Source organism: Triturus cristatus, chromosome 9, assembly GCF_964204655.1.
Source record: "Triturus cristatus chromosome 9, aTriCri1.1, whole genome shotgun sequence".
In the NCBI taxonomy this organism is placed as follows: Eukaryota; Metazoa; Chordata; class Amphibia; order Caudata; family Salamandridae; genus Triturus; species Triturus cristatus.
Genome location: NC_140592.1, coordinates 304,211,269 through 304,223,635, shown reverse-complemented (window position 1 = coordinate 304,223,635; position 12,367 = coordinate 304,211,269). Strand labels below are relative to the sequence as shown.

Genomic DNA, 12,367 nt, shown 5'->3' with positions numbered 1-12,367 from the left:
CTTGTCTGGATCCGGGTTGACGCCATCCGCCGAGAACGTGTACCCAAAGAATTGGATCTTCCTGCACAGAAATTCGCACTTCTCCCGATGCAGTGTGAGGCCTGCGTCTCGTATGCGTCGTAGCACCTGCACCAGCCTCTCATTGTGCTCCGCCACGGTCGTGGCATGCACCATGATGTCATCGCTGACGTTGATCGCTCCAGGGATTCCAGCGATGAGTTCTTGTATTACGTTCTGGAACACCTCAGCAGCGCTCGACACTCCAAAGCTCAGCCGCGTGTACCGCCTTAGACCTACGTGCGTGGAGAACGTGGTGATGTTCCGGGACGCTTCGTCCAGCACGAGTTGGTGATACCCAGAGCGTAAGTCCAATTTTGAGAACCATTTGGCGCCTGCCATTTCCCCGACGATGTCATCGATGGTCGGAGTGATGTGTCGCTCCCTTTTGATGGCAGCGTTGGGGAGCCGCATGTCCACACATATTCTGACCGCGCCTGGTTGCTTGGGTTTCTTCGCTACAACGATTGGCGACACCCATGGGGTTGGTCCTGACACTTTCTCGATGATTCCCGCCGCTTCCAGCTTCTTCAGCTCGGCTTCCACCAGCGGCCTGAGGTGGAACGCTATGCGGCGATGTCGAAGTGCTATCGGCTGCACAGTGGGGTCGATGTGTAGGTGGACCTCTTTCCCCCGGAACTTGCCTATTCCGTGGAAGATTTCCTCGAACTCCTCCAAGGTGTGTTGTATTGACTCTTGGTGGACCCCAAATGCGAACGTTACCACTCCCAGATCTTCTGCCGCTCTGCAGCCCAGGAGCATGCCTTGCCCGTCTTCGGTCACATAGACGTTTGACGTTATTGACCGCGTCCCATGGGATATCACAGTCCTGAACTTTCCCCGTACTTTCAACGGCTCCTCCTGTCCATATGCGAATACCGTGATCGTCGATGGATGTAGTGTTGGCTGTGGGTGCATGGATCTGTGCATCGCAGCGGCCATGATATTGATGCTGGCTCCTGTGTCCACGACCGTTGTGACCTCTTGCGACCCTACTCGGATGCTGCATTGCGGCAACCTCCTGGTCCTACGTACCGCCGTGCATATCATGTGTACTCTGTGTATTACCTTCTCTTCCTCTTCATCATCGTCCATGTCACTGGCGACGGGGCCTCCTTCCTCAACTGTGTTTACGGCTTGGCGGGGCTTTCGGAACTTCTTTGACCGGCACACTTTCTCAAAGTGGTTGAAGCGTCCACATCCCATGCACTTCCTCCCTCGTGCTGGGCACTCTGCCGAGGCATGGGGCGAGCCACCGCAATACCCGCAGGACTTGGGCTGGTCTTGGGCGGCGGGGCCTGGTCCTCGTCGGGGCCATCTCTGTTTTGGCTTGACCGCCACCGCGTTGACCGGCTCGGACTTCACTGGCGCTTGTAGGGCCGCCTCCATGTGCGCAGCGCGCGCTTTCGATAGTTCTTTCGTCCGGCCCATTGTCAGTATGTCTGCTAGGGGCTTGCCGGATTCCTCCAAGATCCTTTCCCTCAGTTTGACGGACGCGCACCCCTGTATTATCTGGCCTCTTATCTCCTCCGTCTCATCCCGAAACCCGCAGGTGGCCGCTAAGTTCTTGAGACGAGCGTGGAATTTGTCGAGCGATTCCTCAGGCAATTGGCGTGCTTGGCGGAAAATGAAACGTTCATAGTCGCGGTTCGCCATTGGTTCAAAGTACTCGTTAAGCGCCGCTATTAGTGTTGTGTGCGTCTTGGGGGTGTTTTCCGCAAGCGTCTTCACTATGTTGTGAATCTCTTTTCCTCCAAGTTGGATTATCATTGCGTGTTTTTGATCTCTTTGGACCTTCGTGGCCTCGAAGAAAATGCGCACTCTATCTTCCCAGTCTCTCCATCGGGCTGCTACTGCGGATGGGGACCCCTCCACCGAGAATGGCTCAATCGGCGGGATGTTCGCCATTTTGCACGTGCGCTGCCTGTACCAGGCGAGGCCTCCTACACGTGTGCTTCTTGCGCCGGGCGAGACCTCCTCCTATCCTTGACCGTGATGGCTCACAGATGGCAGGGTCTGCTCACAGGCCGGGTGTGACCTTCTTCAGACGCTCCCCCGGTCGGGCAGGGGTGTGAGGATGGTGTATGGCTCTCCCCTCGTGACCTCCTGGGCCTTTACTATGGGCTGGGCGTGGTGATCCTCCTTCCCCCCAGGCCGCCCTCCAGACAGGCCATCTACACGACCACACAACTCACTGGCACTGAGGAGCAGGGGCCCACCGGCAGTCCAGGCAGCCACAGGCAGGAGGCAGGGGGTTGGAGACGCTCCGCGCGTCTCAGGCAGGCAGGGGGCGTGGCGCACGTGTAGACTAGCGCGCTGGGGCCGTCGAAGCAACAGACGTCCCCGCGCGGTTACACCTTCAAGCGGGAGCGCTCCGATGCGCTCGCATTCACCGCCACAGCACCGGGGCACAGGGATCGCAGCGCGTCTCCGCGGGGCACGAGCACCGCGAGCGGGGAGCGCTCGCCGGCCGCCACACCAACGGGACGCAGGCAACAGACCACGAGGGCACGCCCACCCTCGTCGCCACTTTGTTGTGTCGTCAGGGCTCTGTTACGGTGAGCTTCTTCCACCTGGATCCCCACACGTGGTGAATAACACACGGGACACTTTGTGCGTTTGCTCCGTCACTGCTGCCGTGGCCGTTCTGCCGACGTGCATCAGTGACGTCATATTTATTCCAGCTCCAATACACGTGACCTGACGCGCACGCCGTTGCGTGTCGCGTCAGTCTTAGTATCGCGACATTACATATGATGTGATCAAGCCCAGTTGATGGGCGAAACATGTCCTCTGCCATGCTGAGCGTCAGCTAAATAAAGAAGCAATTTTGCACGAAATTGGTGCCCGTGTCCCGCTTGTCGACCAGCAGCAGTCGAGGGAACTCGGTGATACGTGTATATATATATATATATATATATATATATATATATATACCGTATAAACTGTTGTTTTGTGTGCCAAATAAACCAATTTTTCCCAGCGAACCCTAGCGTGCTGGAGTCTGTCCAAATTCAGTGCCAGGCATTTGAAGTGGATATATATATCATGTAACAAACAACGCAAACACCAAACAAGTATCACGATTTGATAATATGCACTGTCACTTTAAAATTTTGAAAAAAGCACTGAAAAAATGGTATTTAAATGGTCAGGTGACTTCATGGCGTGTCATGTGATCAAGGCTCTACGGAGTTGAAACGCGTTATGGCTGGCATACCGTAAGACAATAAACTGCACAGTGAAGCGCTAAACGGTGGATGATTGTTTTGGATATTTCAAACCGGTTTTTGCCTTCCCCGGTTGTACACGGATCCCCCCCTCGACGTCGGGCTGACAGTGCGCAAGGAAGACGCTGTCTGGTAACGGACACCAAATAAGAAATCCAGGAGGATTATCGTGTGTTCAGCCCCCCAGTAACGCACAAAACGTATGCTGCAACCTACGGAAGCAAAGCGAGGCAGGACGGACTCGAGTCGGAGGACCTGAGAAGTGCTGACAGCGGCTAGAGGTAGGAACAGCAAAGTACGCGATTACACTGGGTAGAGGGGTGTGCCACAGACTCAAGTAAGGAACTTGCCATTCATTATTATTGACGTGCAAAGACTCACTACTTCGTAGTCTACTTAAATACTAATAATAAAATTCAATAACCTTAAGGATATGTCAGCCGATATGCTAAGAGATCGAGAGGCAGCTGCTACAGCGATGTTCGATGATATGAACACGCCGAGTTCAAACTACGTAGCCCAGAATGCACCAACAGTAATGAAAAATGTAAGTCTCCATGACAAATATCGGAGCTTAGAAAAGTTAATGAGAAGCGAGCAGAGTAAGTGGTGCGAGGGCCTTTCTCTCCAGCGTTATTTAGATGTGGGAAGGATTCCTCGGGGTCTCCGTATACTAATTGCCCCAGCTATGAGACGCCAGATACACAGATGTTAAAAGAGTGGGCGGAAACAAACCTGGTATTTTCAAGGAGACTAGTAATTTTGCCAGTCAAATATGCCGAGTCAGATCGTTTGAAATTACAAGGACAAATAGACAATCTGAATGTGGAAATGGAAACCATGGGCCAGAATGAGGAAGCGAAGAGATTAAAAGATGAGATGACACAGCGTTTAAAAAAAGAGGAAGATAAAATAAGGGAGCGCAAGACGTACAAGTATCACAGAGATAAAGCTGATTTCGAATGTGGACGCATTTTTACCTTTGCTAAAAAATATGAAAACATGAAAATATCGAAATATAGCTCCAGCCATCAAATGTCATCAAAAGGTAACAAAGGATCAAAACAAGTTAATTCGTCCACTTCTGACTTAAGCTCAGCAATTGAAAGCGAAACCGAGGTTGATAACAGAGACAAAAGAGTCCCAGTCGCAATTTCCCTTTGGTGAAGAACTTGATTTTTTAGTCGAGGAGAGAAAAAAAACGCTTCGAGCAAAAAGACAACAACCAGCAAAAAAACAGTCAAGTGAAGAGAATGGAGAAGGGCAAAACAAAGGAGAACCAACCATGCGATGTCAAACATGCCGGTGGAATCGGAAATAAAGGGAGAACAAGGCAATGTCAATAACATCACGGTGATTAATCTAACATCAATGACTCTTAACACAGCCGAATCACAATTGCTCTCACTGGGACTCTCCTTTTGCCCGGAGAGTTCGTTCGACTATGCCGCAACTAGGATTGATGTTTACAAGTCCATTAGAAAACTTCAAAAACAAAATCTCATCAAAGGGGGAAACACCAAAGCAATTGTGACATATTCAACTCCCCTCAGCTGCTCCCCATAAGCCTATGGTTTAACAAACCACGATATGCTACTCTTTAAAGACATGCAAATATTGGCACTATCTACTAACGACCAAGATGAACAAGCAATAACCACTACAATAAACACTGATGACAAAACTGCAATTACGAAGTTCAAGCCACGTTCAGTCTATGTGCCAATCATGCCAAGGGATGTTATAGATGTATACCATGAACAAGTTATAATGGGACTTAAAGATCTGAATGCCAAAGTCAAAAAAATGAATAAAGACACCCACAGGACAAAGAAGAACAAACAGAGTATAAAATATCAACAACTAATGAAAAACTTGTCAAGCAACAAAGATAGCATCATAAGAAATGCTGACAAGGGCAGCAATTTGGTAATTTGGGCAAAGGAAGATTACAATAAAGAAGCATTAAGCTAACTCACAGACCTACAATGCTACCGTAGAAGTGATCCATTGAGGTTAAAAGCAACATACGATAGCTATTACAGCAAACTTATGGCCTGGAGGAGTCTGGGGTTAATTAACAAGGATGAATATGTTTTTTTAAGGAATAATACACCCACTACCCCGGTAATATACTTCATACCCAAACTACACAAGAATTCTATCAAACCTCCTGGATGTCCAATTATCTCTGCGAAAAATAATCTGACAGAAAGTACGTCACAATATATAGACTACTTTCTTCAAGAGTTCGTACAAGCTTTGCCCTCATACTTAAGAGATACTGGGGATTTTTTAACAAAGATACATGACTTTAAGCGGCAACAAGGCTACCTATTGATAACTATGGACATCACAGCTTTATATACGAGCATCAATCACAACGACGGCCTGAAAGCAGTGAAACACTACCTTAGAAAACGGGCTGCTATTTACAAACCACACAACAAAATGCTCATTGACATGATTGACTTTTGTCTTCATAACAAATTGTTTTTATTTCAGAACACTGTCTACCAACAGCTACAGGGAGTAGCTACGAGGGCCAGTTTCTCCCCCAGTAACGCCTGTCTCCATATGGGTTGGTGGGAGGAACTGGTCCTACCTAGAAATGTTTCAGACACTCTAGAGAAAAAAGTAAAATGTTGGTGGCGCTATATAGATGATCTGTTTTTGATATGGCATGGTTCTGAGATAGAGGCCAAAATATTCATTGATGAACTAATTATAAACGATATTAATTTGCACTTTACATCTTGCTATTTGAAAGCGTTTAGAGCGCGCTGCGCATTTACTCGCCTGCTATATCGCTTACTCCTGGTATTTTTTAACATCCCTTTTTATATTTTGGTTGCAATTTATTTGATATTTTCCCCTGATCTTAACTTGCGCCCTCTTACTTGCACGATAAAAATCTTGTTGTCACCGCTGTTGGGCGGGTCCTTTCCCTGGTGAATACGAACGTTTGCCGGCCATATTGGGGGAACTCTGGGACGCCTGGCGGCGCCATTTTGGAGTTTGGACGCTCTAGTTGTCATAAGGACGCTAGACCGCTATTTAAGGGGGTCATGCCGACGCGCAGCGGAATCGCGCAGCGGGGTCGCCGGCTTTCCGCCTGAGTTCAGCCCGTCTGCGCCCGTCCGCGCTGAGGACGCGTTGCAGGACAGCTGGGCATTGAGGATATGTATCTGTCGCCTCAGGTACTTGGTTTATATTCATTTCAGGAACTGATTGCTCTAAAGCCTTCCCATTTAGTCTGTCACCATAGTTTTTCGCCGGTAGGCCTTTTACGCACTACGGTTTGTCATACTTGTAAGGACACTTTACGCCCCTCGTGTTCTAATAATGGGGTGATTCAAGCTCCTATCACTCAAGGGAATGATATCCAACTTCGAAAGGGCTTCCTAGTCAATGCTAGGTCTCTGATTAAAAATAATGTGGCTTTCCATGAGTTTGTGACCGCAAGGAAACCTTCCTGGGTCTTTGTTACTGAAACCTGGGCGTCGGACTCTGCTGGTCACGACCTAAGGCTGGCTGTTCCTGATGGCTATGCTTTGCAGAGACTCGATAGAACAAGATGTAGGGGAGGAGGGCTGGCTATTCTCCATGAATCGTCCCTTGTTTGTAGTACTAAAGCCTTGTCCGAGTCTTCAGACTCGTTTGAGGCCATGTACTTCTGTATTTCTTGCTCCCAGTCTGTATCTTTTACAGGTGTTCTTATCTACAGACCACCTGGACCTAGATCTAATTTTAGCTGTGAGTTGTTTAGAATTTTGGAACCTTATTTTGGTAAGCCTCATCTGACCATTCTTGGAGATCTAAATTTTCATTTAGAGGATTTGGGTTCCAATGATACACGTTCATTGGTCGATTCGCTGGACGCATGTGGCTTTGGCCAATTGGTAAGTAGTCCAACCCATCGAGCAGGACATATCTTAGATGAGGTTGTCAGTCGGTTCCCCCTTACGGCTGATCTGGTCCGACCACTTGGCGGTGCCTTTGGAACTAGCAGTTCCCCTTGTAGGAGCGCCTAAATTGAGGTCTACTAATAGAGTACCTAAAAGGTGCTATAAGAACATTACCAATGAGTCTCTCACTCCTTTCATAGGGGCTATCTCACATTCCTCTTCTAAGGATGCAGGTGAGGCTGCGCAAGAGCTTGCTAATTCCATCTCTAGAGCGGTTGATGTGTTAGCCCCAACTTCCCTTCGGTATGCAGCAAGATGTAAACCTTCTGCTCCATAGTTCTCTGAGCCATTAAGGCTTCTGAGGCAGGGCGTTAGACGACAGGAAAGAAAATGGCGGAAACTCTGCGATCCTAGGGAAAGAGAGACATATAAACATCTGCTGCGAGATTATAAGGCCAGGGTTATAAAGGAAAAGCAGGAGTTTTTTTCTAATCTCACCTTATCCCTTTCGTCTTCTAAGGAACTTTTAAAGATCATGGACTCCCTTTGTTCTCTTCAAGTGCCTGATCCTGTGGTAGGGTCGCAAGAGCTTTGTAATAAAATCTCGGAGTTCTTCCACAACAAAATCGAGGACATCTACCTCTCCCTGGAATCTCAGAGGAGCACTTTGGGAACTTATCCTTCCTTGGCCTTGGAAAAAATGGAGTTGTGGAATAGAAATCCTTTTAAGACCCTTACTCATTTTCCTTCGCTGTCCCTTGAGGAGCTTGAGCTTTTGCTGAAAAAGATCAAATCTGCCTCTCCTTTGGATCCCTGTCCCCTGAAAGTGTTGAAATCATGTCAGGATTCGTTATTACCTCCTTTGCTGGAGGTGATGAACGATGCCATGGCACAAGGAACCTTCCCAGTAGCCTGGAAAAAGGCGATAGTGAGGCCTTTGCTTAAGAAGCCCACCTTGGACCCAGAAATACTGAAAAATTTCCATCCGATATCTTTGCTGCCCGCTCCAGCTAAAATGCTTGAATCCCACCTGAATTTTCACCTGTCGGCCTTTCTGGACTCCTCTGGTTATTTGGACAACTCCCAGCATGGTTTCAGAAAATTCCATAGTACGGAGTCGGCTCTTACTATGGTGGTAAATAACCTCCGACTGAAGGTGGATCAAGGTCAGACCACACTCCTGGTCCTATTGGATCTTACGGCAGCTTTTGATACCCTGTCTCCCTCAACTCTAACGTCTCGTTTGAGGGAGCTAGGAGTAGCGGGCCCGGCCCTAAGCCTTCTGTCCTCTTTTTTAGAGCTAAGAGAGCAGAGGGTTAAACTTGGTGAGTTTCTCTCCCCTGCCAAATCCCTGCAATGTGGGGTTCCACAGGGGTCGGCCTTGAGTCCGGCCCTGTTTAACATCTATGTGGCCCCATTTGCCAGGCTGGTGAAATCTCAGGGGATGGAGGTGGTGTCATACGCCGATGATACCCAAATTATGGTGTCCTTAGCTCATTCGGCCTGCACCTCTGCACTCAGCTTCAGGAACTGCATGCAAGCAGTTGCAGACTGGATGATCCAAAATTCCCTGAAGTTGAACGGTGAAAAAACAGAGGTGCTGATCTTTGGTAATAACCAGTGTCTGGTCCAATGAGTGGTGGCCCCCATCTCTGGGAACCTGGCCTACGCCACCTGGTTTGGCTAGAAATCTCGACGTTATATTTGACACCTCACTGAATATGACTCTACAGGTCAATAGAACGGTGGCCACTTGCTGGGGGGGTTATTAAGATTCTGAGGAGAATTGTTCACTACCTCTCCCCTCAGGCTCGTAAGCAGACGGTAGTTGCCCTAGTGGGTTCAAGATTGGACTACTGTAACGCTTTGTATGCTGACATCAACAAGGGTCTCATCTCTCGCCTCCAGGTGGTACAGAATGCCGCAGCAAGATTTGTTATCGCTGCACCCATTCTGACCTCTGCTACTTTAGCCAGGAAAAGTCTGCACTGGCTTCCAATCCAGCAGAGGATTTCTTTTAAACTCTTGTGCTTGGTGTTTGGAGCCCTATCTTCTGGATCCTCTAACGCTTTAGGTTCTCTGCTAACCCCCTATACTCTCAGTAGGAGCCTGCGTTCCTCTGAGAAGAATTTATTAGTAGTTCCTCGGGTGAAGAAAGTCAGATGGGGTGGTAGAGCTTTTTCCAATCTGGCTCCCCGTTTATGGAATTCCCTCCCTGCAGAAATTAAGGCTCAACCGTCATTAGTCCAGTTTAAAAAAGCCCTAAAAACATGGTGTTTTATTAATTCCTACCAGTAAGCAAGTTTATTTTATATATCTAGCTTTGGTTAGGCGCCTTGACGCCCAGTGGGCTGAGTTGCGCTTTATAAATCTGTTATTCATTCATTCATTCATCATTCATTCATATCAGTGCTGAAAAGGTTACGTTTTTAGATGTGGAAGTCTACATAGAAAGGGGGAAGATTGAGACCAAAATCCATAGAAAGCCCACAGCGGTAAACTCAGTGCTACATGCAACCAGCCTACACCCCAAGCACCTTATACAAAGTATCCCATATGGAGAGATGATCCGGCTGAAAAGCATCTGTAGTACCGATAGTGAACTACTGAAGGCCCAACAGAATAGCCGTTTGAGATTTCTCCAACGGGGGTACACTAAAAAATGTATAAATGCAGCTATCATAAAGAGTGAAACAACAGGGCCAACCAGTGAGACACCCATGATACCATCCAAATCTAAAAAAACATCTAATGATGATTTTCGGATGATATTAGGATACAACAAACAAAGTAGGGAAATCAACCGGCTTGTTCAGAGAAATTGGCCTTTGATAAAGAATGACCCAATCTTAGGACCTACCTTACCATCTAAACTCTCCATTACCAACAGAAGAGCGCCCAATATGCGGATCAGGTTGGTACAGAATAATCCGGTAGACAAACCAAAAGGAAATTGGTTAAGTCAGAGAAAAGGTTTTTTTAAATGCCGGAGCTGCAAAGCGTGCCAATGTGGCATTAACACATTGACATACAGAACTGCATTTAGTGAACAAGAACAAACCATTAACAAAGCCCTCTCCTGCAAAACAGAATATGTTGTATATGTTCTGATGTGCCCCTGCGGGCTTAGGTACGTGGGAAGTACCAAGCTGCAGGGGCACAAAAGGATTCTGCAGCATATCAGAGCAATCACTAACCAAGACCCTGTGTATCCGGTGGCCCGGCACTTTATGGAATACCATCAATCAGATCCCAAACACCTCAAATATCTTATAATAGACTGTGTGCCATTCATTAACCGTGGAGGCAACAGAGAAAGATCTTTAAGACAATTAGAAACTCGTTTTATTTTAGAACTAGATTCTAAAAGACCTAAGGGCCTCAAGGCAACACAGATGATCTGTACACATATCTATAAATAAGATAATAATGCATAATTGCCCAACACTACGACCTTCTACCGCTATTTTCAAACCTTTCAATGATTATTAGTTTGATATACAACAGATTACAAAAATATTCTTTTTCGCTTTATATCAATCTAACAACATTCTAGTGGCACAAACTATTATGATGCAACAACTATGAGCCTCAGTTCATATAGAAGTCACCCCAAGATATGGGCTTTAATCTTGTTTTTTTACATACTCACGTTTTTTTAGTTATTTAATAACTATTGACCAAGGCTTTTGTCAAAAAGATCAATGTGATCTGTACATAATCTGCACATTTTGCACATTAGACTTGTAGGTTCAGGCTGCTAAAAGTTTTACATTGATATAATACATGAGGGAGAAACTATCGTAACAATACAAGTCTCCACTTCTAAATCAGGTATTTAATGGTATTTTATGATCATTGCGCTACAGTAATTAACTCTAATTGTGTGACATAGAAAAATATGCATGGACAGAAAAAGATCGACTTGATATTTAAATCATAATAGCATCTAAAAATGTGGATGACCACTTTTTACGAATTTTATGAAAACTAAAAATGGGTTTTTATAAATGTTATACATGTTGTATTTACATATTTATTTATTTCTGTATTTATAAAGACTACTTATAGATTTCGCACAAATTACTGTTGTTCCAAAAATGTTATACCAATGTATATATACAGATATATATATTTTTTAGAAAATATATTGAAAACAAAAACATCGAAGCGGCAAATAATGTATTAGGTATTCATACCATCATGTAACAAACGACGCAAACACCAAATAAGTATCACGATTTGATAATATGCACTGTCACTTTAAAAGTTTGAAAAAAAGCACTGAAAAAATGGTATTTAAATAGTCAGGTGACTTTATGGCGTGTCATGTGATCAAGGCTCTACGGAGTTGAAACGCGTGATGGCTGGCATACCTTAAGACAATAAACTGATTGTATGCACTGAGATGTGGTCCGCGCTTCTTTCTTCAGCACAGTGAAGCGCTAAACGGCGGGGGAGTGTTTTGTATATATATGATCAAGGCCACCTTGTGGCCGAAACGCGTAATAGCGTGCTGTGTGGGTGCTGACGTTCATTAAAATACTTCGAAGCACGATTTGGCGTCCGTGTGCTTTCTCCCACTTCCTGACGGCGAGGAAGATCGCGTTTGGTGTTCATATATATATATATATATATATTGCGTTTTTTCCGCTGCATAATGAAGATAGCTCCACAGTACAGACATGGACCCAAGTAGGTGCTTTTAAGATGTGTTTACTCTCCCGTCGCCATTACGCGTTTTCGGATAATATATATATATATATATATATATATATATATATATATATATATATATTAAAAAACAAAGGTTACAGTGTCGTTTTAGTTAGGCTCAGGCTTCACTCATACAAAACCAGGGAAATACCTGTAGATAATGAATAAAGGGAAAGGCGGCTAGGCCTGGGCGTACCCGAGATGTGGTACATCACCTCCATCAGGAGAGATTGGGATCCTTAATCTAGCCTGCAGGCAGAGCCGGAATTCCATTTAAACTCCTAAACAAATACTGATGTGACATATGAGGACTAATTTTTTTTTTTTTAAATAAACATAAACTACATTTCCCATGGTGCTCTCTCCACCAATCATGTCCTATCTATAAGAGTCACCATCTCCTTCCCATGAGCCTCTTTCTTTGCTCGAGTCCATTAGTCCAAGTGCGAACATTAA

At 45.8% G+C, this 12,367-nt stretch overlaps 1 long non-coding RNA gene across 1 annotated transcript in view; it reads left to right on the top strand.

The window, feature by feature from the left end:
- The first annotated feature begins 3,234 nt into the window (after positions 1–3,234).
- The window catches only part of LOC146797785 (uncharacterized), a 34,916-nt gene continuing 25,783 nt past the window's right edge, over positions 3,235–12,367 (top strand). Inside the window, exon 1 of the long non-coding RNA XR_014968535.1 lies at positions 3,235–3,568. This is a non-coding gene — a long non-coding RNA (uncharacterized LOC146797785). The remainder of the gene's footprint in view (positions 3,569–12,367) is intronic.